The 27,167-nt window shown below is 37.4% G+C and overlaps 1 long non-coding RNA gene and 1 pseudogene across 1 annotated transcript in view; both read left to right on the top strand.

The window, feature by feature from the left end:
• LOC144313288 (E3 UFM1-protein ligase 1 pseudogene) overlaps positions 1-3,852 on the top strand; it is a 29,577-nt pseudogene extending 25,725 nt beyond the window's left edge.
• Positions 3,853-15,609: 11,757 nt separating this feature from the next.
• The window catches only part of LOC144313338 (uncharacterized), a 29,630-nt gene continuing 18,072 nt past the window's right edge, over positions 15,610-27,167 (top strand). The window contains exon 1 of the long non-coding RNA XR_013379006.1: positions 15,610-15,853. This is a non-coding gene — a long non-coding RNA (uncharacterized LOC144313338). The remainder of the gene's footprint in view (positions 15,854-27,167) is intronic.

The raw sequence follows: 27,167 nt of genomic DNA, 5'->3' as shown, positions 1-27,167 counted from the left end.
TAAAATCTTGAAAACCCTGGGGACAAACTAGTTAAAGAAGTTGAATGTTGATAAGTTGCCCAAATTTGAGAAGAATTTTTACCAGGAACACTCTTATTTTCCCAGATACACAGCAGCATACGCAGAGACAAAGATATTACAGATAGGCATCACAATAGTGCATTTCTATGTACTGACAATAGACAATCTGAAAGGAAATTAAGAAAATTCCATTTATAATAGGATCAAAAAGAATAAAATTTTTAAGGAAAAAAATCTAACCAAGGTAGTAAAAGACTTGTGCACTGAAAACTATAAAATGTTGCTGAAAGAAGTGAAAGACCCAAATAAGTGCAAAAAACATCCTGTATTCATGAAGTGGAAGACTTCATATTGTTAAGATGTCAATGTTTCCCAAAGAAATCTACAGCTTCAATTCAAACCTTATCAAAATCCCAGTGATGGTCTCTTTTCTCTTCGCAGAAATTGACAGATCTATTATTCTAAACGTCATAGGGAATCTCAAGTAACCCTGAATAGGGTTTTGTCCTTGAAAAAGAACAGAACTGGAAGACTCACACTTTCTGATTTCAAAACTTACTGCAAAGCTATAGTAATCAGAACTGTGGCATGAAGACAGACATATACAGCAATGGAATAGAATAAAGTCTGAAAAATAAATCCTCATATTTATGGTTCATTTATTTTGGACAAGAGTACCATGACCAGTAGATGGGGGAAAGGAGATACTTTTCAGCTAACGTTGGGAAAACTGGATATCTATATGCAAAAAAAAAATGAAGTTGGACCCTTACCCGACCTAAAGAAAACATAAATAAATGGATACAAGTACCTTGTTTGTGGATTGGGAGTTCCACGGTGGTGTTATAATGTCAATTGTTCCCAAATTTATTGATAGATCCAATACAATCCCAGTCAAAATCCCATTAGGAATTTTTTTTCTTTTTAGATATTGACAAGCTGACAGGCAAATGAATGGGAGGAGTCAAAGCAATTCGGAAATCAAAGAAAAATTACTACCATTAAGACAGTGTTGTACTGGTGAAAAGATAAGCAAACAGACTGAACAAAATGGAGAACCCAGTATAGACCCATCTTTGAAAAAGATATGCAAAAGTAGTTAGAGAAAGGATAGTCTTTTCAACAAATAGTGCTCAAAAGGTTGGATGTCCATATGCAAAAAAAAAAAAAGTCGGCCCATAATTCATACCTCATATGAAAATTAATTCAGAATGGATCATCTACCTAAATGTCAAACATTAAAGTATAAAACATTTAAAAAATAAATAAAGTATAAAACATCGAGAAGAAAGCATATAAGAAAATCTTTGTGACTTTGAGTTGGGAAAAGAGTTCTTAGATATGACAACTAAAATAAGATCCACAGGAAAATGGATAAATCAGATTTTATCAAAACTGAAAACTATGCTTTTAAAAGGAGGAAAATACAAGGCACAGACTGGGAGAAATGTTTGCAAATCACAAATCTGACAGATAAGTAGTGTCCAGAATATATAAAGAACTCTCAAAACTCAACTATAAGAAAACAACTCAAAAAACAAATTGGCAAAAGATTTGAATGGACATTTCATCAAAGAAGGTATACAGTTGACAAGATGCTCAGCATCCTTAGTCATTAGGGAAATGCATATATATTGAATCACTACTGATTTATTAGAATAGTTTATTTTTTAGGTTGACATGTGGTCAGTTCTTTGGCAGCTGGGTGAGTAAGGAAAGGACACTTGCTAGGAGATCTGCCGAAGCCATGCAGAGGTTGTCAGAGTGGAACTGTGTTGAAATTGTGAATAAGTTGATTGCTCTGAAACAGCTAGAAGTAGTTCACAAACTTGATGGGAAAGAATATATTACTCCAGCCCAAATTAGTGAAGAAGTGAGAGATGAACTATATGTCTGAGGTGGTCAAGTAAACATTGTTGATCTGCAACAGGTGATCACTGTGGATCTGACTGATAATGAAAATAGAACTAGTGGCACTGTTAAATCAGAAAAAAACATGTTCAGCTAGTGTTGGGACAACTGATAAATGAGAACTACTTGCATTGATTAGCAGAAGAGGTAAATGATAATTAGCAGGAAAGTAAGTGGTCATGTCACCATATCAGAACTATGATCTTCCAGGAGAACTTTCTGACACCAGCACTAACTCAGTGGCTAGGTTGAATTATTAATGAACACATTTATCTTACAACAGAGGAGTAATATTTACTGAAGCTTTTGTAGCCTGATATAAAGCATGCACCATCCACGGACCATTCTGGCTACAGCAGTGAATTCTCTGATTTCAAAATCTGGATGTCAAGAGCAGCTGTTCTACTCCGTGCTTGGGAAGCTTGTTAATAGTGGACATTTATGAGGCAGTGTGGTTGGTGAGAGACGGACACGGTGGTGTTTGTCCCTGACATTTACTCCAGAACAGAGTGCTTGGGCAGAGTCCTTTTTCAGGCAGAATGTCCAGACTTGGATTCCTGGGTGCTGTGATCTACATAAAGGAAGATAAAAGGCTACATAGCTCTTGTGTTTTGAAAGCAGCGTGTGTTGGTCATGGACCTGAGGATCTCGTGGAAGCATCAGCAGAGGGAGCCTTGAGCTCTGGAACATGGTTAATATTGTACCTCTGTTGCCCACATCTTCATCAGTTGAAGATGCTGCTGTGTTGCTTCCACTGGTGATGAGAGCATTCAGTGAGCAGGGTGCGGCGCAGGCTTTAGTGACACTGTTGCAGTCAGCGGAAAACTTATCAATAGTTATTGATAAGCACAGAACTGTTCAGTGAACTGACGCACCAAAAAACTGAAAAGGAATTTGAAAATAATCCTATTCCTTTAATCAGGGAAGAAGACCTGAAACAGGTCTCCATCTTAGAAAGCATTCATATGAGTAAAAAGGATAAAAAAGATGAACGAAAGAGAAAAGCAACAGAGAGCAGTGGAAGTGTGGGAGGAGATGGTGGTGGCAATGCCAGAGAGTGCAAAGCTTAAAAAACATCTAGAAGAAGGGAAGAAAAGATGATGATCATGAGGATGAGTCATCTCACACCAGTAAGAAGAAACCAGAGATCACTTTTATGCTCCAGGTTGAGATTGAAGACTTTTAAAGAAAACACATGCAAGATGCCCCTGAGGAGTTTGTTTCTGAACTTGCTGAGTGCTTGACAAAACTTCTTAGTAAAATTTATCTCGAGGTGGTGTGTTCTTCTGCCTCTGGAACTAGTAGAAAGCGTACAATCAAGGACTCGTAAGAAGATCCTGCTCTGGTTCTGCAGCTCACACTGAGCCCTGTTTCAGTTCTCTGCCCTCAGTATGCTCCGTGCAACTGGAAGATGTGTTTCCCAGATCACCACTCTTCTAAACAGGAAAATCCCAGAGGATTAGAATATGCTTCTGGTAAAGTATCAGGGTTTGGTTGTAAAGCATTTAGTTAGTCAAAACAAGAAGACTAGGGAGATGATCCTTGGAGTGATGAATTAGACAAAGAACAAGAAGATATCACTAGTACTACCCATCAAGAGCTTCAAGAACTTTCTTCACCCATTAAGAACTTGTTCTCAAATCCGGGAAATCATCTCTGACAGAGGAGTAATGATCTTAATTTGCTTTTGTCATGTTGTAAACACTTTTCCCCAAGGTTTAAGATGAGTGGTTACCAAGGAGTGTTCACTTCAGAATCCCTAGTCTCCACAATCTGGCTTAAACAGTGGTGTTGTACAGGCACCTGGGTGGCTCAGTGGTTGAGTGCCTGCCTTTGGCTCATGTCGTGATCCTGGGGTCCCAAGATCAAGTACTGCATTGGGCTCCCCATAGGGAGCCTGCTTCTCCCTCTGCCTGTGTCTCTGCCTCTCTCTCTGTGTCTCTAATGAATACATAAATAAAATCTTTAAAAAAATAAACAGTATTGTTGTATTCAATGGTAAATCTTATAAAAATGTGAATTTTTTGTAAATTGGGTTCAACCATGGAAAATTTCTTTTTTACATTATAATTCTAAATCTTATAATTTCAGGTTTATTTTTATTTTCAGATGCTGAATGAAAAACAGATTTTCTGATATCTTTCCTCTCTAGAAAAGGACTCATTTGTTATATTGTTAAATTTCAAGTGATATTACTATATTTACATACATATTCAACAGAAACTTGAAATGTGGTCATATTTTTTTAAAAAAAGAAAAAAATTCCTTTTGTGTCAAAAATGAAAACCATGTATTTTAAAATTAATAGAGAATACCTCAAACTTAAAATATAAAAATTTGCAAAATTTATTTTAAATACCTTTAATTATTTATTTGAGAGAGAGATTATTCTCAGAGGAGTGAGGGAAAGTATCTCACGGGCGCTAGATCCCAGGACTCTGGAATCAGGACCTGAACTAAAGGCAGACACTTTACTGACTGAACCACCCAGGCCTTCCCCATTTTGTTTTTTATTACTAAAGCCCTTGCTCTTATTTCTGGCAGGTAGACAGCTTCCCATCTCACCCACTTTTATGTGGTTGGGGGTTTCAGGGATGCCTTCATAGGTACAGAGGAACACCAGAGAGGCCCATCCATTTCTTGCTCTATTCTAAAACAAGATGCTAACAAGAGTGAGAGGAAAAACTGAGTTACTTCTTATAGATGAAAGTTGCATTTTATTATTAAAATAACAAAATGTAATATAAGTATTTTATTTAACCCAATTTGCATTTCTAAATTTTATGTTTTATATCAGTAGTCACTCGGGCACCTAATTCTTTGTTGTAAGAGGATCTAGAAGTACACTGATGTCACTGGAAGTTTTTTTTTTTTTCCCAAAAATGAAAATCCGTATAAGAAAATAGGTATTCTTGTTTTCTGAAGACTATTAGTTGTTACAAGTACCTAAGATAGTTCCTTCAAGCAATAATTTCAATAAAATAGGCTTTAAGCAACAATTTATTCTATATCAAAAAGAAATTTATTTTGGGAGTGCCTCAGTGCTCAGCTGGTTGAGGGTCTAACTCTTGGTTTCGGCTCAGGTCATGATCTCAGGACCGTGTGATCGAGGCCTGAGTCAGGCTCAACACTCAGCTCAGAGTCCGCTTGAGATTCTGTCTCCCTCTCGGTGTGCCCCTCCCACTCATGCTTACTTACCTGCTCTCTCTCCCAAATTAATCAATCAGTCAATCTTTAAAAAGAGACTTATTTTGAATCTAATAGTAAGTTAAATCTCAAATATCATTAAAGTACAATTTTATATAATTCCTTATATGGCTTTTAAAACTTTCTGTTTCAGAATGTTTGAATACAAATGATCAGTCTACCTCTACTCTAATTCTAGATAAAGAATTAATACTGAGTGAAAGAAATTAATATAATTGCTAACTAAGTGTTATCATTAAAGTTGATAGGAATGTAACATAAATTTTAAAATGTTTTTCCATTAATGTATTTTCATGTGGGCAAAGGAAGAAAAATGACAAATCCTTTGTGACCACAAACTCCAAATAGTTTATTCAGCTTTCAAAATATTGAACACCCAACTTAATGTTCTATTAAATCTTTAAGAACCTTATCACTTATGTTTCAGCAGATACCAAAGTAATCCCATTTGTGTCAAACTAGATCATAGACAATGAAGCAAACAAAATCATTATGACTTTCTTAACTTGTAAGAATGAAAATATGAAAGACAGCCAAACAAATAAAAAGAAAACCATACTTTTTCATTTATCAAAAATGGTTGTTATTTTTCCACAGTAAATAAAACCAGTTTTTATTGTCTTTATTTGAAAATAAAGTCATTTGGCTGATTTTTTATGTAAAAAATCTTAATTTTACCAATAAAATAAAAATTCTTAAATCATTACTATGATTTTGATGGGCAGATTTAAGAATGTTATTAAAAATACAGTTGCCTGGGACACCTCGGTGGCTCAGTGGTTGAGCATCTGCCTTTGGCTCAGGTCATGATCCCGGGGTCCCAAGATGGAGCTTCCTGCATGGAGCCTGCTTCTCCCTCTGCCTGTGTCTCTGCCTCTCTTTCTGTGTCTCTCATGAATAAATAAATAAATTCTTTAAAAAAATGCAGTTGCCTGTTTCTATTAAATTTTGTGGTACTTTGAAAAACAATGGTTTATTGTTTAAAAAATCAGAGAGCACACCCAGTGCTGGCAAAGATGAGGAAGAACTTATAGAGTGCTGTTGGGAATGAAAAATGGTACAGGTATAACTACTTTGAAAATCAACTTGCTAGTTCCTTATAAAAGGTACATTTGCCATATGATCCAGCAGTTTCACTCATAGGTATTCACCCAAGAGAAATAAAAATTATATTCACATCAAAACCTTTACGTGAATGTATAAAACTTTACATTAAAAAAGCAGCTTTATTCATAATCACCAAGCCTGAAAGCTACTCATACCCCTTTAGCCTGATGTCTGGATAAACAAACTGTGGTGCATTCATACAATGGAATACTATTAATAATAAAAGAGCTATTGATACATGTAACAATATGTGTGAATCTCAAATATATTTTCATATTTAAAATATTTTAAGTGGGATGCCTGGGTGGCTCAGCAGTTAAGCATCTGCCTTTGGCTCAGGGCGTGATCCTGGAGTCCCTCTGCCTGTGTCTCTGCCTCTCTCTCTCTGTCTTTCATGAATAAATAAATAAAAATCTTAAAAATATATTTTAAGAATCTTTTAAAGTGAATTGATGAGCTGGCATGAATGATCATAATTATCAAGGATGATGATTTATCAAAAAGATTTCCTACTCCATGTTATTCAATTTGTGTTCTGGAAAAAGCAAAACTATGTCAATGGAGAGCAGAGGCAAAAATATAGCAGTGGTTGTATTTGGTGGTTGGGGGATGTGCTTCAGTACAAACGGGTAACATAAGGAATTTTTGAGGGGTGATAGAACCGCTTAGTATTATGGTTATCGTTGTGGATACATTATATGTCTATTCTATATATTTTGTTTCACCCCCACCTCCTGGTATCAACATTGAGTTAATTCTTTTTTAAGATTTTATTTATTTATTCATGAGAGACAGAGAGAGGCAGAGACACAGGCAGAGGGAGAAGCAGGTTCCCCATGGGGAGCCTGATGCGGGACTCGATCCCAGGACCCCTGGATCGCAATGTGACCCAAAGGCAGGCACTCAACCACTGAGCCACCCAGGTGCCTTGAGTTAATTTTTCTTTGCTATGCAATTTCATGTGGTGAGTTTATTTCTTGATTGTCCATATATTGAGGTTATAACTCTTTGAGATTTCAGGTTTCTGTAATAGATTTCCTGCTATACTCTCCATTTTGGAGAGTATTATTACTCTTAGTTGGGGTTCTTCAGAGAAATCGAACCAATAGAATATGTGTGTATGTGTGTGGAGGCTTGATCTCAAATCTGATGGGGTAAGCCACCAGATGGGAGACGCAGGAAAGGACTGACTTCGAGTCCAAAGGCAGTGTACGGGAAAACCAGAAAAAGTGGAGGTGACAGATGGAATCTAAAGGCAGTCTGCTGGCAGAATCACCTCCTTCTCGAGGGAGGTCAGCTTTGAGTTCTATTCAGATCTTCAAGCAATTAGATGAGGCCCACCCACAGTACGGAGGCCAATCTGGTTTACTCAAAATCCACTGATGTAAATCTCATCCCAAAACACCCTAACAGAAACATCCATAGTAATGTCTGACCAAATATCTGGGGAATGTGGCGCATCCACACTGACACATAAAATTAATCATTACGTGTCCTGTCTCCCAAGCCCATGTGGTCATTGAAGCAGAAGTTTAAGTCTCTAAGGCTCAGCAGAAACATTGAGGATAAAAGTCTATTTTATTATATTTTTTACTTCTGATGAATACTTTCATTCATGCCAGTTCAGTGATTCATTTAAAAGAATCCTTAAGATTTTTATTTTTCAGTTGGGAAAAATTGCTGCCATTTTCTTTACTTCAAAGTACCAAACTGGTTTCTATTTAGGAAACTTGCATTAACTGTTTTCTACGCCTAATATATTCATCTCCATTTTGGTGGATCTCCTTGTCATCTTTCAGCTTAAAAGTACTGTCAAAATTTTCCCAGCAAACAGATCTGCACATGCATATCACAAGTTCTTTTACACGGTCTCCAATGTTTCTCAAGTCTGGGGGAATCTATTTGGTTTTGGTTTTCCAAGTCTTTTACACAATCTCTCAAAGGTGTTTCTGCCCTCTTAGTCTTCTTAACATGAGCGCCATGAGAGAAGGGTTTCAATTTTCTGTCTTAAAAAAAAAAAAAAAAAAAAAAGATAGCTGATCATTAGAGGTTGACCCAAAGTCATGTTTAACACAGGATCCAAACATATTGAAAGAAGAGTGAGGAAGGCCAGTCAGAGGCCTCGCCGAGTGCCTGGAGGGTCTCTTCTAGACAGAGAAGGGGCCAGAGGTGTGGAAGCCAGTTGCTGTGACCAGGCGCAGAGTCCACATCCCCAGTGGCAGTGCTCACTCATTCTTCAGCAACCATTGGTTGAGCACCTGCTGTGTGTTATTTACTTTATAGAAAATTATTATGTCTAACCTTTCCCCTGAAATGAGCCTGAAGATCTACCCCTTTAAACATGATGCAATTCTTTAGTATATACCTTGGTAACATATATTATTATCATCAGCATAGAATGGTTTTTTCTCCATCAGGGCTTATGGAAATCTCAAGACATGACCTATCACACTCTCATTTTATCGATGAAGGGAAGGATGCAAGGCTATCAAAGGGCTGCCTGCAATTTACAGGTGAAAGAAGGAAAAATAGATTCCACATGATTCTGTCCCTCATTTCACCAGTTCCTTCTCTGTGAAGCAGCTTGAGAACATGAGGGAGGCCTTTGTCCATTGGAGCTGGAAATAATGTCTTGCAGCCCTGATTTTGGGTTTCTAATTAGTAATGCTATTTTAATCACCCCCTGCTGAATTTTTTTTCATGGAACTGAAATTACAAGGCCTGTTTCTATTTCCTATACTTGTTTAAATGCTCTTTTGCTCTGCTACCGTAGAATGCAAAAGAGGAAGGTTTTTAATTTTATTGTTATTGGTTTTTTGGTATCAGTACATTTCATTTCATTTTAAAATAACTAGAGTTTGGTTGATGAGGGTCTCAGATTCTTTCAAGAACAGGTGGAAACAGTTAATACTATCATTGTCCTGCAGAGGGAGCTCAATGGTTTTATTTTTTTCTTTTCCCCCATTGTATTGGTTAATGTAGGAGGTTTTAGAGCTATGCATCCATCACACTGTAACTTATGAACTATATATTTTTAAAGAGTCAAGCTAGGTTTTGTTTTATCTACTGCTTCTCTATAAAGTGGATTACCACTCTGGGAGTGGAGAGCAGTTCATAGAGGGGTTTAGTCAAATGTGCTCTAGAAGCTTCTGGAAGGCTCTGGAAAATCTCTCTTCTAGGGATAGGCCACAGGAAGTCTGGCTTGCAGAGACCTGGGCATTTTCGGAGTCTCTAGGAAGACCTGTTGCCTTTTCTGTGTAGTTTGCCATCTGCCCTTTAAATTAGTTTTTAAGAATTATACATGTAATCCATGCTCACTGTAGACAATTTTGAAAATTGAAAACACATTACAGAAGAAGAAAAAAGTCACTCATAATATATAACCCAGAGCCACCCCATTAATGTATTTCCTTCTAGTCTCATCATAGAGAGTGTTACTACCTAAAACATTTTAGGCTGAGCAATTTTACTTGAAAAATCATGAGCATTTTCTCACTGAAATGCATGTCAGAACAACTTCCTGAGCTGAAGAGGGTCAGGGCATGGATGGCTTGGAATCCACAGAAGGTTCTGCAATTGAAAGCCAACTTAACTGAAAATAAAAACCTCTCTCAGGGCCACAAATTCAGCTGATGATCTGAGGTTCAGTGGTTTGCTCTAGGGGTGCTGGTGGCTCAGTTTCCCAGTCTGTCCTACCCAGATGTTGAAAGTCCAGTTCTTGATCTTTATGCTGTCTCTGTGATGGCAAAGCACAGTTTTGGTCACAACCATGTGATTCCATGTGACGTGGCAGGACACACCTAACTTTTGAGGCAACAGATGTTGTACTAGGAACTGCACATTGGACACAACCCAATATGCCTGCCCCTGGCCCCATATAGCCCATCTCCTTTTGTGTATCTGGTGGAGATAAACAGAGTGAAGACTGTACCGCTGGCACTCACTAACGTCTACAGGGAGAAAAATATGAGAATTTTAAAAACCTGTTGCCCATCCGTTTCTTAAAGAGGAGCTATTTCTTTGCCTCAGGGAAACTAGAGTTTAGGAAAGAATTGAGCATTGTGGTCTCCTAGTGAGAACGGAAATACATGCAGAAACCTCCCAATTCTGTGACATTTGTGACTTGTTTGTTAGTCTTCTAGCTTTGAGGGAGTGGACCCTTAAAACACTGCAAGCAGGATGCCTGGGTCTGATTTCCAGATGCCCATTCATTTCTTTATATGAGGGTGAAACAGACAGGATGATGGGTCAGCATAGATCATGCTCCTTGATCCTTTAGCCCAATTAAGTGCCATACAGGATTTGACTTTATGAGGCTTCTTTCGGTATTTGCTGAGTAAGAAAAACAATTCTTTTTTCCTTAGGTTAAAATCACTTTACATGAATCCTTAGTACCTATAGGAAACTCCTTTCCCCCCTAAAAAGCCAGAAAAGCAATAATCTACTCAGAGCTTATGTTAATGCATTTAGATCAGTGAATGGGGTATTTGATGACATAGATACTTTCTAAATTAATTAAATGAAATCAGTGGGACTTGATCCTGGGACCCCAAGATCATGACCTGAGCCAAATGTAGACGCTCAACCACCCAGGCGTCCCAGGCAACTGTATTTTTAATAACATTCTTAAATCTGCCCATCAAAATCATAGTAATGATATAAGAATCTTTATTTTATTGATGAAAGTAAGATTTTTACATAAAAATCAGCCAAATTGCTTTATTTGTGAAAAAATGAGAAAAGACACAAATTACTAATACCCGAAATGCTTCCCTGCTTTACTAAGTGAGGTCTGCTTAGATTCTCAACAATTAAGTGTACTAGAATTCATAACAGATAAAAAGCTAAACTCCATTTTAAGAGCAGCATTTTAATTCAAGGAGAAACACGCCTTTTGTAAAGAGTTTTGGATGCTCTTGATCTATGTACTACTTTTGTATGAATTGCTACAAAGTCCTAGATAAGCCAGAAAAGGTAAAAAATGTGATGCTTTGAAAAATGTCCTCAGGTTTGCTGAGGGTGTTTCCTGAGGGCGTGGTTGAACCTGAAAGGGCTGTCAGCCTCCTTCAGACTTGAGTGCTGAAAAATGTGATGAAATGTGCTTTCAGCAGGAAGCATTTTCTAAACTTCCATTATACTGGGTATTCCATCCAAATGACACTGACAGTTCACTGCTTAAAAAGTAAGACTAGAAAGTAATATTGTAGGTGAACAGTTCCAATGTGCCTCAGCCTTAATTTCATTATAGTGATAGGAATGGATGCTGGAGAGCTTAATTAAAGATGGAGGGACTTAATTAAGAATCTAAATGAGTTGCAATCAATTACTTGAACATTTGTTAGTATGCAAGAGCTTATCTGTGGATCAGAGAAGACTTATTCTCAGACATAGAACTTTTATAGTCTTGCCAGAGGAGGAGATTATGGTTTTTAATTATGTCAAAGGCAACTTTATTGTTGTGATCTTTATTAACAAAAAACAAAACAAAAACAAAAAACAAAAACAAAAAAAAACACCAGAAGAGTGTATTGGAAGAGGCTGATTTAATGGACTTCCTTGAATTCAAGATTGCTTGACCTGAAAGATGATGTCTATCACATGGTAGGAGTTCAGTAAACATTTGTTGAATGTATTTAATGGATTGCTATTGTCTCCCGCTGTAGACTGTACACCTGGGCCCATTTCCTCCAGTGACATAAAGGAAATACCCATGTGACTCCCCAAGTAATTTAGTGTCTTCTTGGATTGGACCAAGGGCAAGAGGCTAGGCAGCTGACCCAGAATAACAGTTGCCAAGAGATGCAGCTGGACATGCGGGGGTTGATGGAAAAGAACCTGGCTAGCTTAGGTGCTGTGCAAATGTGGCAGCAGGTTAGGCGGGACCAGGAAGCCTCAGAAACAAAGAGGCTTCCTACTAGGCAGGCAGAAGGTGTCTTCTCTCTGACCCCTACCCACCCACCAGCCACATCGATTTCTTTATTATTGAAATTACAATTTCTTTGTTTCAAATTGCATGAGAAATATCTGTTCCCTGTAGAAATATGAAGAGTAAGCAAAAAAAAAAAAAAAAAAAAAAAAAAAAAAAGCCTTCTATAATCCTGGGATTAGAGATTGTTAATATTTCAACGTATGATGCATTTTGGCTTGTTCTTGCACCTAAATATGCTTGTGTGTTAATATGATTTTTATACTAACATACGCTTGTGTGTTTAAAATATTAGGATATATGCTGTTTCATATGGTTAGTGTTATTAATATACAATATTCCTTAACATTTTTTTTTTTTTTTTTTTTTGCTGACCACATAATGTAACAAACATGTGTGCCATGGTTGTTCTGTAGAATCCAGCCAAATTTGTGAAGAGAGGGCATGGGTTTCTTCTCTTCATGGAGGAGTGGTAAGGTTCTGGAAGAACGTGTGAGGTGGGAAAACATTGTGGTAGCCATTTATGGAAAATCTACCCCAGTCAGTGTCCACTGCTTACATTGGCTGTCACACCAGCTGCATAATCTTACCTGTTTTCCAATTTCTTTCTCTCTTCTATAAAAGGTTAATCAGTGGAATGATGTGAGATTCAACATAGGAGATGAAAATAGAGCTGCTAGGTTCACACCAAGGGAGGGTACTCCAAGAGGTAGTGTGTATGCCACAGTGGTTATTACCAAATTTTCGGCACTGTCACTTGTGCTCATGGCCTTTGGCTCTCAACTGTGATGAGTGTCCCAAAAAATCATTTTGAAATTGGAGGAGACAAACCACTAAAATTAAAAACTTAAAAAAAAAAAAGAAAGAAAGAAAGAAAGAAAGAAAGAAAGAAAGAAAGAAAGAAAGAAAAGAAAGAAAGAAAGAAAAAACAGAGAAAAGAAAAAGAAAAAATGGGAGGTTCTTTGATTGCTAAGTGACTTTAGGCAAGTCACTAAATTTTCTGTGCCTGTTTCCTTATCTGTAAAATGAGGATAATAATAATGCCTAGCTTATATAGTTATAATGGAGATTAAAATGTATTAGTAAATAATTTAGAACAATGCCTGCTATTTAGTAAACTCTTAATAAATATGATCTTTTAGTAGTAGTAGTAGAAGCAGCAGTGGCAGTAATTTAGCAACTTCTAATGATTGGATATTTAGATTTCATGTTTTTGATATCATACATAATTCATTAGAACATCCTTATTGATAATTTTTGCGCATGTCTGATTATTTACTCAAAGTTAATTGCTAGATATGCCTATTTTAAGCCTCTTGATACAAACTGTACTCCAGAATACTTGTTCCAATTTACTTACAGTCAAATTTTAAGAGAATGCCAATATACCCCTCCCTTCAGTACTAAGGATTGTCATTTTAAAATCCATATGTGAATTCATTTTTTCTTTACTAGTGAAGCTGAGAATTCTTTCCACATGTTTATAGTCAGTCATACCGAGTCTTCTGTACGTTGCATCCTTTTTCACGGATTGAATTAAATCTAACATAAGTTTAATCCATTCATATTTACTTACTCTTATATTTTAATACATGTTTTATATATCCCACATTTACTGTGATTTAAGAACTTTTGTCCTACCATATTTTTTTTGTGTTTTCTGTTTACAATACATATACATATTATATGTAGATTTCTTTTTAATTTTTTTTCCTGCTTTCTGCTGGAATGATTGAATTTTATTAATTCTCTCTCTCTCTCTTTTCTTTATTTTGCTTCTGTTGCTTTAGAAGTAACACATTCTATTTCTTTTTTTGTGTGTGTGTTCTTACGTTCCAATTTTTAACTCATATCTCAATTAACAAAGTCTATTCTCATTTTCTCTGCCTTCTTGCCTCATGCACAGTCTTTGGAGTATTTCACTTTCTATCCCTTCTGACTCTCTTCAATCAAACATCATCATTGTCTGGTATTTTATCCCACTCCTTATGCGTCTTTCCCAAAATCTGTCATTGTTTTTTACACAGATGAGTCTTGTTTAGGTTTACCTGAATGCCTACCAATGTCATTGCATATCATTATTTCTTATACCAAATTCATTTCTTCTGGATTTGATTGCGGCTTCTTCAAGAAAAATCCTTCAGTGATTCCTTCAGTGAGAGTTAATGAGCTAACTATGCTCAGTCTTGGTCTGTCTGAAAATATTTTGAATTTTTTCTCACTCTTGAACAGTAGTTCCAATGGATGTAAAAATCTAAATTGAGAGTGTATTTTATCAGTATTTTGAATATATTATTCCACCATTTTGGTTTTTATTGCTGTTATTAAAGTATATCAGCTGTCAGCCTAAAGGATGCTCTTGCTGGTTGCTTTAAAGTTTTCTCTCTGCCTTCTGATTTGCAGTTTTACCATGATGTGTTCAGGTGTAGACTTCTTTTACCTATTTTGCTTGGAGTATATTGTACTTCTTGAATCTGCAGATTCATGTTTATGATGAATTCTGGAAAATATTCAGCCATTCTCTTTATCAATACTGGCTCTCTTCAGTCTGTTGATTCATTTGGCAACTTCTATTAGATATGTTTGGGTGTTTTCATTTTATTTAAATATATCTTAACTTTGATTTTTTTTAATCTCTTGATCTTTGTATTACATTTGTATAATTTCCTTATATTTGCTTTCCAGTTCACAGATTCTCTGATCAGCTGTGTCTAATCAGATGAAAACTATCCACTGAGTTTTTAATTTCAATTACTAGATTTTTATGTCTAAAACTTTTATTTGGTTTTCATTTTTGATGTTCTATTTTTTCTTATGTTTTGTTCATGTCAAATATTCTTATTTTATAGTGTATAAGATTAATCAGCTATCTGAAGTTCTTGGGTTCTAATACTTTTGTTCATCATGTCTGCTGGCTCTTACTCATTGCAGATTATTTCCTCAGACATTTTTAAGAGTTTTGGTTGTGAACTCATCCTCTGAAAATACTGTGCAGCCTGACTTTCCAGTTCCCTGGGGATTTTTATTGGCTGGAACAATTTTTTGTATTCTTTTCTTAAATTGGGTTTTCCTGAACCATGCTGTTAGTATGAAATGGAATCCAAAATCTGCATTAAGTACAGTAATACATTCCCAGGAAGGATTTTTTTTTCCCTCCGACTACCAGGGCAGTGACACATGAGTCTTTTTTTTTTTTTTTTTTGTCTCTGTGATCTTATGTGTATATTTATCTAGCTTAATTTTTTAGTAAGAGTGTTGTTCTTTAAAGGCCCCCACTTGCCATGGAAATCTTGATCTTCCTCACTCATATGGGACCAAAACACTGCCTCCTGTCTTGGCAGGAGTTTTGAAATTCAAGCCTCAAGATTATGGAGACTGACATCTCTTCCTCTGGGATAAGCACAGTGTCACTGCTTTGGTTTTAGCTTATTCTTTATTTCAGACTTCTGTGATTTCCTTTACTTTTTTCAAGCTGCATTTAAAATCATCTTTGTTCTATTTTATCTTGCATTACCAAATATTTGAAATGGCTTGGTTTCTAAACCATTTAACTAAAAATTGAAGTCCTCTCACTCTTTGTTCAATTGCAGCTGATATAACTTCACCTGTAGGATGTAACTAGAGCTTGAAGAACCACCTGTGTGAACTCCCCAAAGACCTGAAAGCTTGAATTCACATGTAGTAAGTAGTCTTTTTGAATTTTTATGAGAAAAGGGGGCCTTCATGTTGCACAGAGAGTATAGCAATGTGCTCTGGAATTGTGTGATGTGGTGTCCTCACACACAAGGTGCAGCTTGGGACTTTATGTGGGGCTGCTATGTCTCTAGGAGGAAAGAAAAAGCATTGGCAGACTTCTGAGAGTGCCATTCTTCTGGAAACAAAAGTCCTGTGAGGAAACTGTACAGATCTAAGGTATCCCTAGGTTTTGGACGGGGGAGCTTATATGATCTGCCTGGTGATGGACACTGCTTGAGAGGTGATGTAGGATGTTTACCTTCGAATCAGAAGTAGCCCTAACACATCACATCAGTCCTGGTTTTGAATCCGAGTATGAGGTGTTTCAGTTCGGAGAAACATCAGTTATTACTCTGGCATGCTGTTTTTGTTATTCAGTTAACCCTTGAACAACATGGAGTTTAGGGACACTGACTACCCTTGCAGTGGAAAATCCATGTATAACTTCTGACTCCCTGCCAACTTAACTACTAATAGCCTACTGTTGACCAGAAGTCTTACAGATAATATAAACAATTAATACACATTTTTGTGTTATATGTATTATACACTGTTTTTTATAATAAAGTAAGTTAAAGAAAATATTATTAAGGAAATTATAAGGAAGAGAAAATATATTTATAGTACTGCACTGCATTTACTTAAATAAGTGGACACAGTTCAAACCTATGTTGTTTGAGGTATAACTGTATTTTGCAAAAAGAAGAGTTTTTGCAAATGATTGTTCTAACTTGCAAAACTGCAAGCCACATTTATGCCAATGAAGTGAGGAAAGCAAACTTAGTATGAGAAAAGACCATAAGTAAAGGACCATGGGATTATTTGCTATTTTGAATCAGTCTCATTGGTACTTTCTGTGCTCCAGAGATAGGCTTATTAATAGTTAATTTTAAAAGGTTAAAATGAAGACAGTCTTGGGCAAAAAATTTTAGGTCTTAAAGCAACAAGTATTTTTATTAATGGCATTCAAGAAGGCCTGGAATTAACTGAATCAGATCAAAGCTTGGGAAAAATTAATATGCAGAAAAAGTGCCAGTAAACTTTCCAATAGCTCATTGATTTGGAGGAGACTCTCTTTAACATAACTAGAATATTGAAGAGGACCTAGAATCACTCATAAAGGTCCTGGTGCCCAATGTAGCAACTATCACATTATTTAACCTATCTGAAATTAATGTATACAGCTTCGTGGGATTTCTTGGCCTCGGGTGTTACAGCAAAAACTGCTATTCTACAAAATCTCTGTTTCCCTTTTCTTCCTGATCATACACATAGATTCCCTTTCCCGGCTTCTTGCAGTTCAGTGTGATCATGTGACTGAGGGACAGTGAGTGGAATATGAGCAGGAATACGTGGCTGTCCTTCCAGACCTGGCCTGTAAAAACTTTGCATTTATTTCTCTGACGTGCTTTTTTCCCTTTTCTGGGTAACTGAGGTGGCAACCCCCAGGTGACCTTGGAAGTCACATGTTAAAGATAGCAGAGCCACACTTAGCCTGGATTCTTGTGCAACTACATGGAGTAGAATCACCTACCTGAACCTTCACGGGGACTACTCTTTTTCTATTGTATGGAGACATTGCTTCTTTGTGTCTGTTTCGTTAGCACAGCTAGCCTACCTGACATAATGCAGACTGTAGCAAGCACCCCAAGGATATTAGCTCCCTGGGAGGCCCCTGTGTGTGCCCCCAGATGGAATGCCTTTTTTTCTAGCGCGACTTATGGAAGGTACTCTGCAGTGTCTCTGACCATACTCTTTTGAAGAGAGGTTTTCTGCGGTCCCTTTGTCACCCAGAGCCTGGGATCTGCGCTTGCTGTCACCCAGGGCAGCCAGATCATCAGCCAACAGTTGCTCTAAATGCGCATAGATTCGGACACCTGATTATTTACATCCCCGGATTATGAAACTGAGCTGTGTTCCCCTGCCACACCTTCCCAGAGCACTGGGTTGTATTTGAAAATTTTGGAAGAGAAAGAATGTTATTTTCACGTTAAAATAAACATTAGTGGGCAAAATGCCCATTGGATGAATTTGGATGAATTTCAAAGACCAAGCATAAAACTTCAAAGAGATTTCAAGCTTACATTTGCAGTTCTGGATCAAGTGCTCAGACCTCCCCTGGGTACTCATTCACTGTGCTTTGTATTGTTGGCATTGTACTTTATTTATTGTTATTCTAAGGGTTTTTAGGTTTTAATCCAATAGCCAAATATTTTCTTCCAATACAGTGCAGACACCTAATTCAAGTGTTGTCAAATATTATCAGGACATCAGATTATTTGTTATTGGCCTCCTTTCTCTTTCTAACTCCCCACTCTGGAAAAAAAAAAAAAAAAGGAAAGAGATAAATTTACTGTTCAAGCATATAAATGATGTAGTGGATTTTAAATGTGAGTCTCCCAGCCAAACCTGGAAAGGGCCAGGCTCCCTTTCAGCCTGTGGCCTCAGAGGCCTCCTTCCCTCCCCTCTCAGCTCCCCCCACTCCTGCCCCCAACTTTTCAAGAAGGTGGGAGCAAAAATGAACTATTGGGACTTCATCAAGATTAGAAGCTTCTGCACAGCAAAAGAAACAGTCAACAAAATGAAAAGACAACCTACAGAATGGGAGAAGATATTTGCAAATGACGTATCAAATAAAGAGCTAGTATCCAGGAAGGTGGGAGCAGTTCTTAGGACTAGGTCACTCAACCCAGGCAAATTGGGTTTGTAAGTTGGAGTTGTGTGTATTCTGGCCATTTGGCATAGAGTAACCAGCTTCTGCCCTGAGTGGTCTTGTGTTTAACACCCATGCTGGGCATTTGTTTTATTTTTCCTAAAGTCTGTGTCCTTTCTAATAGCCAGTATATTTTTAGGTAGCAGCCACTTGAGAAGGAAACAAGCTCTGAATCTGGCAGCAGTTTAGCAAAGTCTTCCTTATTTTCTAGGAGTGGAAACTCACCAGCAGCTCATTTCAGGCTCATGACCCACATTCCTCTTGCTACCTTCATAGTCCTGCCTTGTGGCACCCTCTTGAACCGTTGGACACGTGGCTTACTTGATTCTAGTAAGCAAAATACTCTGGGGTCAGATTTACTTTCAGAAAGGGCCAAAATGAAGATAGTGGATATGGGCCAGTGGCAGGGGGCCTGGGGGCAGCTTCTTGCTTCAAGCTCCCTGAGGACTAAGAAGCCTGAGAGGTGAGCTAGACCAGTATCAGAGGAACTAGGACCAGTCTCCAGTGGGAGATCCCAAGGTGCAGGTGCTCCGCTTAGACAGGAGACAAAAACTAGCAGATAAGAGAGAGGGGCATCAGGATCAGGTGCAGAAATAGAGGCCATGTTGGAGGGCTGGAAGGACAAGCACTGGGAGACACATTTGAAGCCAGCATCTTGACCTGGGGTTGGCCAGCCTGAAGGTAAAGTTGGGATCATAAGACTTTTTTTGAGTTTAAATAAGAAGCCTTAGGTAAAGTGCCTAATATATCATTAAGGCTAAATAAATGTTACTTACCGAAATGAAAACTCATAGAGAGAGGGGAGTGTGGAATTGCTACCACTTCCAGAGCAAAAATATACAATAAGAATGAAAATTGGGCAGGCCGGACGGCTTAGAGGTTTAGCGCCACCTTCAGCCCAGGTCCTGATCCTGGAGACCCTGAATTGAGTCCCATGTTGGGCTGCCTGCGTGGAGCCTGCTTCTCCCTCTGCCTGTGTGTCTCTCTCTATATATATCTGTGTCTCTCATGAATAAATAAATAAAATCTTTAAAAAAGAAAAAGAATGAAAGTTTTTTTTAAAGCCTTCTATAAGAAACACATACTTTACAGGGTTATAAAATAATGTAAGTCTTTTAAAAAAGACTTTTTAAGAGCAGTTTTAGGTTCACAGCAAAACTGAGAAGATACAAATCTTTCCCATATATTCCCTGCCCCCACATTCGTATAGCCTTTCCCATTATTAACATCCCACCACAGAGTGATGCTTTTATTATAACTCACTAACCTACACCAACACATCATTATTACCCAAGGTGCATAGTTGACATTAGGGTTCACTCTTGGTATTATATTTTCTATGCATTTGGAAAGTGTATAAATGACATGTATCCATCATTACAGTATCAGACAGAATATTTTCACTCTCCTAAAAATTCTCTGCACTTTGCCTGTTCATTCCTCCCATTTCAATGCCTTGCAACCACTGATCATCTTACTGTCTCCATAGCTTTGCCTTTTCCAGAAGTCATGTAGTTGAAATTATATAGGATATAAGATTGTCTTCTTCCACTTAGTAATATGTATTTGAGTTTCCTCCATGTCTTTTTGTGGCTTGATAGCTCAATTTTTCTTTGATGCTGAATAATATTTCATTGTTTGGATATACTGCAATTTATTTATGTATTCACCTACTGAAGAACATTTTGGTTGCTTCCAGATTTTGGCACTTATGAATAAAACTGCTATAAACATCCATGTGAAGGTTTTTACATGGAAACAAGTTTCAACTCCTTTGAACAAATACCTAGGAACATAATTATTGGATCATATGGTAAAAGTATATTTAATTTTTAAAGAAACTGCCATGATGTCTTCTGAAGTATGCTAGTTGGCATTCCTAGGAGCAGTGAATGAGTGCTCCTATTGTGCTGTATCCTTGGCAGCACTTGATATTGTCAGTGTTTTTGATATTGGCCGTACTAATAGATGTAGAGTGGTATCCCATTGTTATTTTAATTTGCATTCCCCTCATGCAAAGATGGAGCATCTTTTCATATGTTTACTTGCCATCTGTATGTGTGCTTGAAGAGGGATCTGTTAAGATCTTTTGTCCATTTTTAATTGGGTGGTTTGTTTTTTTAATGTTAAATTTTAAGAGTTCTTTGTATATTTTGGATATCAGTCCCTTATCAGATGTGTGTTTTGCAAATATTTCTCCAACTTTGTAGCTTGTCTTCTCATTTTCTTAACATTGTCTTTTGAAGAGCAGAACTTTTTAATTTTAATGAAGTCCAGCTTATACATTCTTTCTTTCATGAATTGTGCCTTTGGTGTTGTACCAAATAGTCATTGCCATATCAAGATTATCTAGGCTTTCTACTATGTTATCTTCTAGGACTGTAATAGTTTTGTATTTTATATCATGGGCTATAATCCACTTTGAGTTAATTTTTGTGAAGGGTGTAAGGTTTGTGTCTATATTCACTGTTTATTTTTTTGCATGTGAATGTCCAATTGTTCCAGCACCATTTATTGAAAAAGCTAGCTTGTTTTTTTCGTACTGCCTTTGCTCCTTTGACAAGATCAATTGACTATATTTATGTGGGCCTATTTCTGGGTTCTCTATTCTATTCCACTGATTTGTCAGTTCTTTTGTCAGTATCACACAGAACTGATTACTGTTGCTTTATAGTAAGTCATGAAGTTTGTGTAGTGTTAGTCTTCCAACTTTCTTCTTTTCCTTCAACATTGCCTTGGCAATCTTTTGCTTCTCTCCGTTTTAACTTTAGAATTGATTTATTGGCATCCACAAAATAATCAGCTAGGATTTTGATTGAAATTACATTGAACTTAGAGATCAAGTGGAAAAGAACGGACATCTTGACAATATTGAATCTTTCTATCCGTGGAAATGGAATATCTCTCCATTTATTTAATCCTTCTTTGTTTTTAAAGTAGAATTTTGTAGTTTTCCTCATATAAATCTCATATGTATTTTGTATAAGAATTTTTGGGGAAAAAAAAAGAATTTTGGGGGTGTGTACTAATATAAATGGAATCCTGTTTTTAATGTAAAACTCCACTTCTTCGTTGCTGGTATATAGGAAAAGAATTACCTCTTTTTTATATTAAGTTTATATACTGAAACCTTGTTATAAACACTTATTAGTTCCAAGAGTGTTTTTTGTTGATTCTTTTACATTTTCAGATAAATGATCATCTCATGTGCAGAGATAATTTTATTTCTTTCTTCCCAATCCTTTATTTTCTTTTCTTGTCTTATTGCATTAGCTAGGATTTCCAATACAATATTAAAAAAATGTGAAAAACTGAATAAATCTGAGGATATTTTATTGTTTTCATTGTTATAGCATTAGTCTGAGTTAGATCTTCATTCTTTAAAAGAGATTCACTCATTCATTCATCAGACATTTATTAAGCATCTGCTCTGTGCCAGGCATTGTTTAGACTTTAAGCAGCAATAAGGGAAGATATGACATCTGCCCTTATGAGTCTAATGGAAGATTCAGACAATAAATAATCATGTGGTGATGAAAATTAAAGAACCTTATGGAGATATAACAGTGCTCCATAACAGAGGCTCAACTCCCTAAGAAGTCAAGAGCACTTCACAAAAGTGATGATTTAACTAAACTAGAAGAACTACCCAGAAGTCAAAGCCAGGGAGAGGATGTGGGGGCAGGCTGGTATTCTAGTGTCCTGGGCAAAGAAAGCAGCTTATGCAAAGGCTTGGTAATAGGAGAGAATATGGCATAGATAATAAGTTAAAGAGACCAGCATTAATAATATCAATATAGAAGTGGGTAAAGGATCCAAAAGAAGGAGGAAAGGATTGGAGCTAAATGTTTTAGGACACATGTCCTGGAACTGCTCTAAGGGATCTGAGAAGTACAAGCTCTGAAGCAAGTTCATTGAGGGCTCCCCAGAGAGCTCCAGTATTGCATTTACTCATCAGTGCAGTGTTCACAGTGTGCTAGGGCTTGAAATCACAGCTCCCTGGGTAGGAGTAGAGGGTTTTCCATGGCCCACTTCCACCTGTGCTCATAGCTCCCTTATGGGGCTGATAGTGCAGGGCATCGGCATTAGCACTGTGACCACCACCAGTGGTGGGACTCACTGCATCACTTAAATGCTGTAGTCACAAAAATCTGGGACTTCTCCAGAGCTTCTACAAATTTTGGACACCCATATACTCCAGAGGAAAAGATTCTGTTCTTTCACATTCATTCCCCAATTCTCACAGGATCCCAAATCAAACCAGGTCGTCATCTGGTAGTTGCTTGGTCTCATTCCACATGGCTTTATGTTCTTAAGGTTATTTTCTTCCAAAGGAGTAAAATGCTTCATAGACCTCATGTAGCAGCCACATCAGGGATCAGAGAAGTGGCATTTTTGCATATGACATATGGGGAAACAGAGGCAGGGGCAGGCAATTGGCCCTTCAGGCTTGCTACAATAAGCCAGGACTGTGAATCAGACCCACCGGGGCTGGAACTCCTGTTTTGCCATTTTCTTGCACCTTAATTAACTGTTCTATGAGCCTCAGTTTTTTTGTGTGTACGAATGGAGCAATCATGTTGCATTACAGCGTTGTTATAGAAAGTATGTAGTTAATGTATATCAAGTGTCCAGCACAATTAGTTCTCATTTCTCTCAGTTCCTAGGCACAGTGTGTACATCATAAAAAGGTATGCAGTTTTACCTTTGCTGGAGGATGCACTACATTGTTCCTTGATGCAGTTTGTGCATCAGAAGAGCCAGAGTGGTGGCTTCATATTGGCTCTGCCATCTGAGAGCTGCTTTCCAGGAACTTACTGTTCTTAGAGAACAATACTGAATTTGGGTTCAGGCCTGGTGGTCTTTGGCAGATTACCTTTGATTATTGACAAGATACCCTGAGGTCCACACCAAATTGAGAATATCGTGGAGTCTGAACAGCCTCTGCTATGTTTTAAGTTTGGCCAGTGTTCACTTCATCCCAAATATACCTCCTCATTCTAAGAAAGATCAAGGCAACTTGCAGAACTATAACCCATGTAAAGTTGCAAATCATGAGGATGTAAAAATAGTGCCCACCTGCAGGATACAAGGTTTTGATCATGCTAGTAGAGGTCGGTTTCACATTTGGCTCTGAACTTCTTAGCAGTCCATGTAAAAAGCAAAGTAGATTTAGCCAGGTGTGATACCATCCAATAAATATTCATCTAGCAAAGTCATGGCCCTAGGACAGAAAAATGTGTGAAGTCTTTTAGGTTATATTAAGTGTCCATATATTTAGTACTCATTAGGCACTTTTACGGAAATAGGTGCTTGTTGGGTTATACAAAAGCAACTATTTTATGCCCAAACTCACTGCATTTATAATCTGATTTTTAAAGGAAATTTGTAATGGAAGATATTTTGAACAGATTTCGTGGGAAGAAATGAAGTGTCAGGTTACCTTAGCCAGACCTCTGCCTCTGGCCCATTTTCCTCTCTGAAGGGATTTTCCAACCAGTATCAACAAGTCTTACCTACCTTTCTCTGCGTAGCTGAGCCCAGGAATACAAATACAATACCTACTACCCAAAAGGTGAATACTGCATATATATGTATTTTAGAGCTGCTAATGTCGACCACACACTTTCACAGTTGTCAGGTTTTTTTCTTGTAGTAAATTCAAAAAACGTCTAGCAAAGAACTTGAAAACTAAGTGATTCCAGTTCGTGCTGTAAAACCATGATTTTTTGTGCCTAGTTGGGAATCTCTAAGGGCTACATGTGGTTCTTTCAAATCCCCAGTAACAGAAGAGGCTCCTTGGGGAGAGGCTGGGCCTGAAAACCTGAGTGAACACTGGGAAGATAGCCACCAAGTATTTCACTTGAGTGCTGTGGAGGAGGAAGAGGGGAGCAGAGGTCTTGGAGATAATCAAGTGTTAGGGAGATGGTGAGGGCAGAGGCAGATGAAAGAATCAAAATATACTGAGAGGCTACAAAAAGTCTTCCATTAACCATAGCCAAAACACACTCCCAGAAACTGGGAAACATCACGCTCATGCATTAAATTATTATTAAGCTTCATCTCAGAGCCCACATTTCTTCCTTCAGCCACACATTCATCTTCCCTGCCCCCAACCCTCCACCCCACCCTGCCGGTTGCCACTTTCTAGTCCTGTTTGTGCAACTGACATATGCCCTGCTCTATCTTTCCAAGGCAAGCCCTAATTTATTTCCCTGCCTGCCTTTTACTCTGAAACAAGGTCCTCTCATCCTGAAAGGTTTACCGCCCTGGAAACTTGGCGGCCCGGGAAAAGTGCTTCTTGCTTTTGTAGTGACTGCTAGAGAGGATGTAGATCAAGTTTGCCCTTTTAAATTAATGAGGCACACGTTGAATCACAGAGTGAACCTTGACAGTGACAGTGATGGGCGTTCCTCCCCAGCTGTGGGGGAAGTTACTATTCTTATCTAAGAACATGGATCAATCATTTTTCTTCCCTGCAGCAATTTAACTTGATTTTGCAGAGGTAGTCTCATTACCCCCTCACCCCCAACTTCTTATTTTGAAAAATTTCAAACCTGCAAAAAAAAAAAAAAAAGGGAAAAATTGAAAAATGAAACCCATGTACTCTTGGCCTAGCTGCACCAGTTCTGCCTCATTTGCTTGTTCTCCCTCCCGTGCACCTTTGTGCCCTCCCTTGGCCCCTGGCCCCTGTTCCTGTTGTCTCTGTGTATGTGTGTGCATACATCTGCTTTTTCCTGCTGCATTGTTTGAAGTAGATTGTAGTCATCACAGAAGTTCACCTCTAAATCCTTGAGCACAAATCTCCTAGCTATTCTCCTATGTAACTAATAATATTATTATCATACCTAATAAAATGAACATTTCATTATTTCATCTCAGAAAGTCTATATTCCTTTGTTCAATTCAAGATCCTATTAAGGTTTGGGACTTGCCTGTGGCTGTTATTGCTCTTAAGTTTATGATAGAACAGTGCACTTCCTTTTATGTCTTTCGTGACACTGTATTTTTTGATAAGTTCAAGCCAATATCCTTGTACAGTGTCCTACCTTTTAGGCTGATCTGATCAATTCCTCATGGTGTTACCTTATTTGGTCCTGGTAACTTCTGTTTTTTCTGTACTTTTCTGTGTAAAATCTAAATATATGATTATATTCAGGTTAAATAATTTTAGTAAGAATATTACATAGGTAGTGTGGAGGGCTTGTTACTTCACCACATCAAGAGGCTGTAATGTTAGATTGTCCTTGTATTTGTGACATAAGTTTGATTTTTTTTTTTTTTTTGGTGAAGTTTGTGGCCATCAGATCTCTCTGCTGTATAGATACAGATTTCTTTTTGGCATTGGTAAATAATCAGGGAGATTATTGCCTTCCTTAATCTACCAATTCAAATGTTCATCTCATCGGAAACACCCTCACAGGCCTATCCAGAATGTTTGGGCACCCTGTGGCCCAGTCTAGTTGAGACAAAAAATTAACTATCATAAATACTAATATTACTACTCTCAACAAACCTTGTAAAAAGCTTCGGTTTCTTTGCTATTCCTTTTGGCTTTAGAATGTATCCCATTTACAGATGTCAGAGATAAAAGTGACTTGCATTAGAATCACAAGTCTCTTGAAAGCAACAGTTACTTGAAATAACTCTTTTCTTTGGTTATTTATCAATTTGATATATTTAAGTTGTTTGCTTCTGTTGGTATTCAATTTTGGGGTTTTTAAAAAAATCCATTTTGATTTCATTTTGTTTTTTGAATATATAAAACATTTATATGGTTTAAAAATCACAAAGATATAAAAAGGTACACTCTAAGAAGTCTTCCTTCCTTCTCTACCTCCCCATCCTGTTCCTATCCACTCACCAGTTTCAGGTTCACGATTCTTATATTTCTTTTTGCACAAACAAGCAGATACACTGTGTACTATCTACTAGAAGTAAGCCTTTCCTAATTGAACCTTTTCCATTCTTGATCACCAGAGTACTACCAAGTTTAACTGTAGACAGTTCACAAAATACAGAACAGTGCCTAAACAGTACAAAACATTTTGGACACATGTTGTCTGAGAAATTCTTGTTAATTAAGTGAACTTAGCTTGATATTCATATGATTAGGTTTAGGTTTGGTTGGAATTTTCTTTAGTTTTTTTTTAAATACCATTCATATTCTGTTATTTTGATTTACATGACTTAATTATTATTTCTATTTTAGCAAACATATTTCCTCTCACATTTCAGTATTTCCTTACTAGGATGAGACCCCAGGGAATAGAATACAGGAGATCACATGGTACTTTCTTTGTCTACTTAACAGAGAAGAGGCTTCAGTTGTACTAGTACCACCAGGAAAGACCTCTCCTCGTTGGCCCCACCCTGATTCATGGGAGGAAGTACTCATCTCCACATGCCAGGATGTAGTCTGACAGCCAGGTCCCTAGAGGAGAGAAAGATTCTTTGAAAACATGCTGCATTTAAGTAGCATCTTAGTATTGCTTTTATCCAAGCCGGGTGGTGTACAGTTGCAATCAGACATATTTCTCGGGATAA

The sequence above is a fragment of the Canis aureus genome, chromosome 5, assembly GCF_053574225.1.
Source record: "Canis aureus isolate CA01 chromosome 5, VMU_Caureus_v.1.0, whole genome shotgun sequence".
NCBI classification, from domain to species: domain Eukaryota; kingdom Metazoa; phylum Chordata; class Mammalia; order Carnivora; family Canidae; genus Canis; species Canis aureus.
This window is presented reverse-complemented; position numbering and strand designations above follow the sequence as displayed.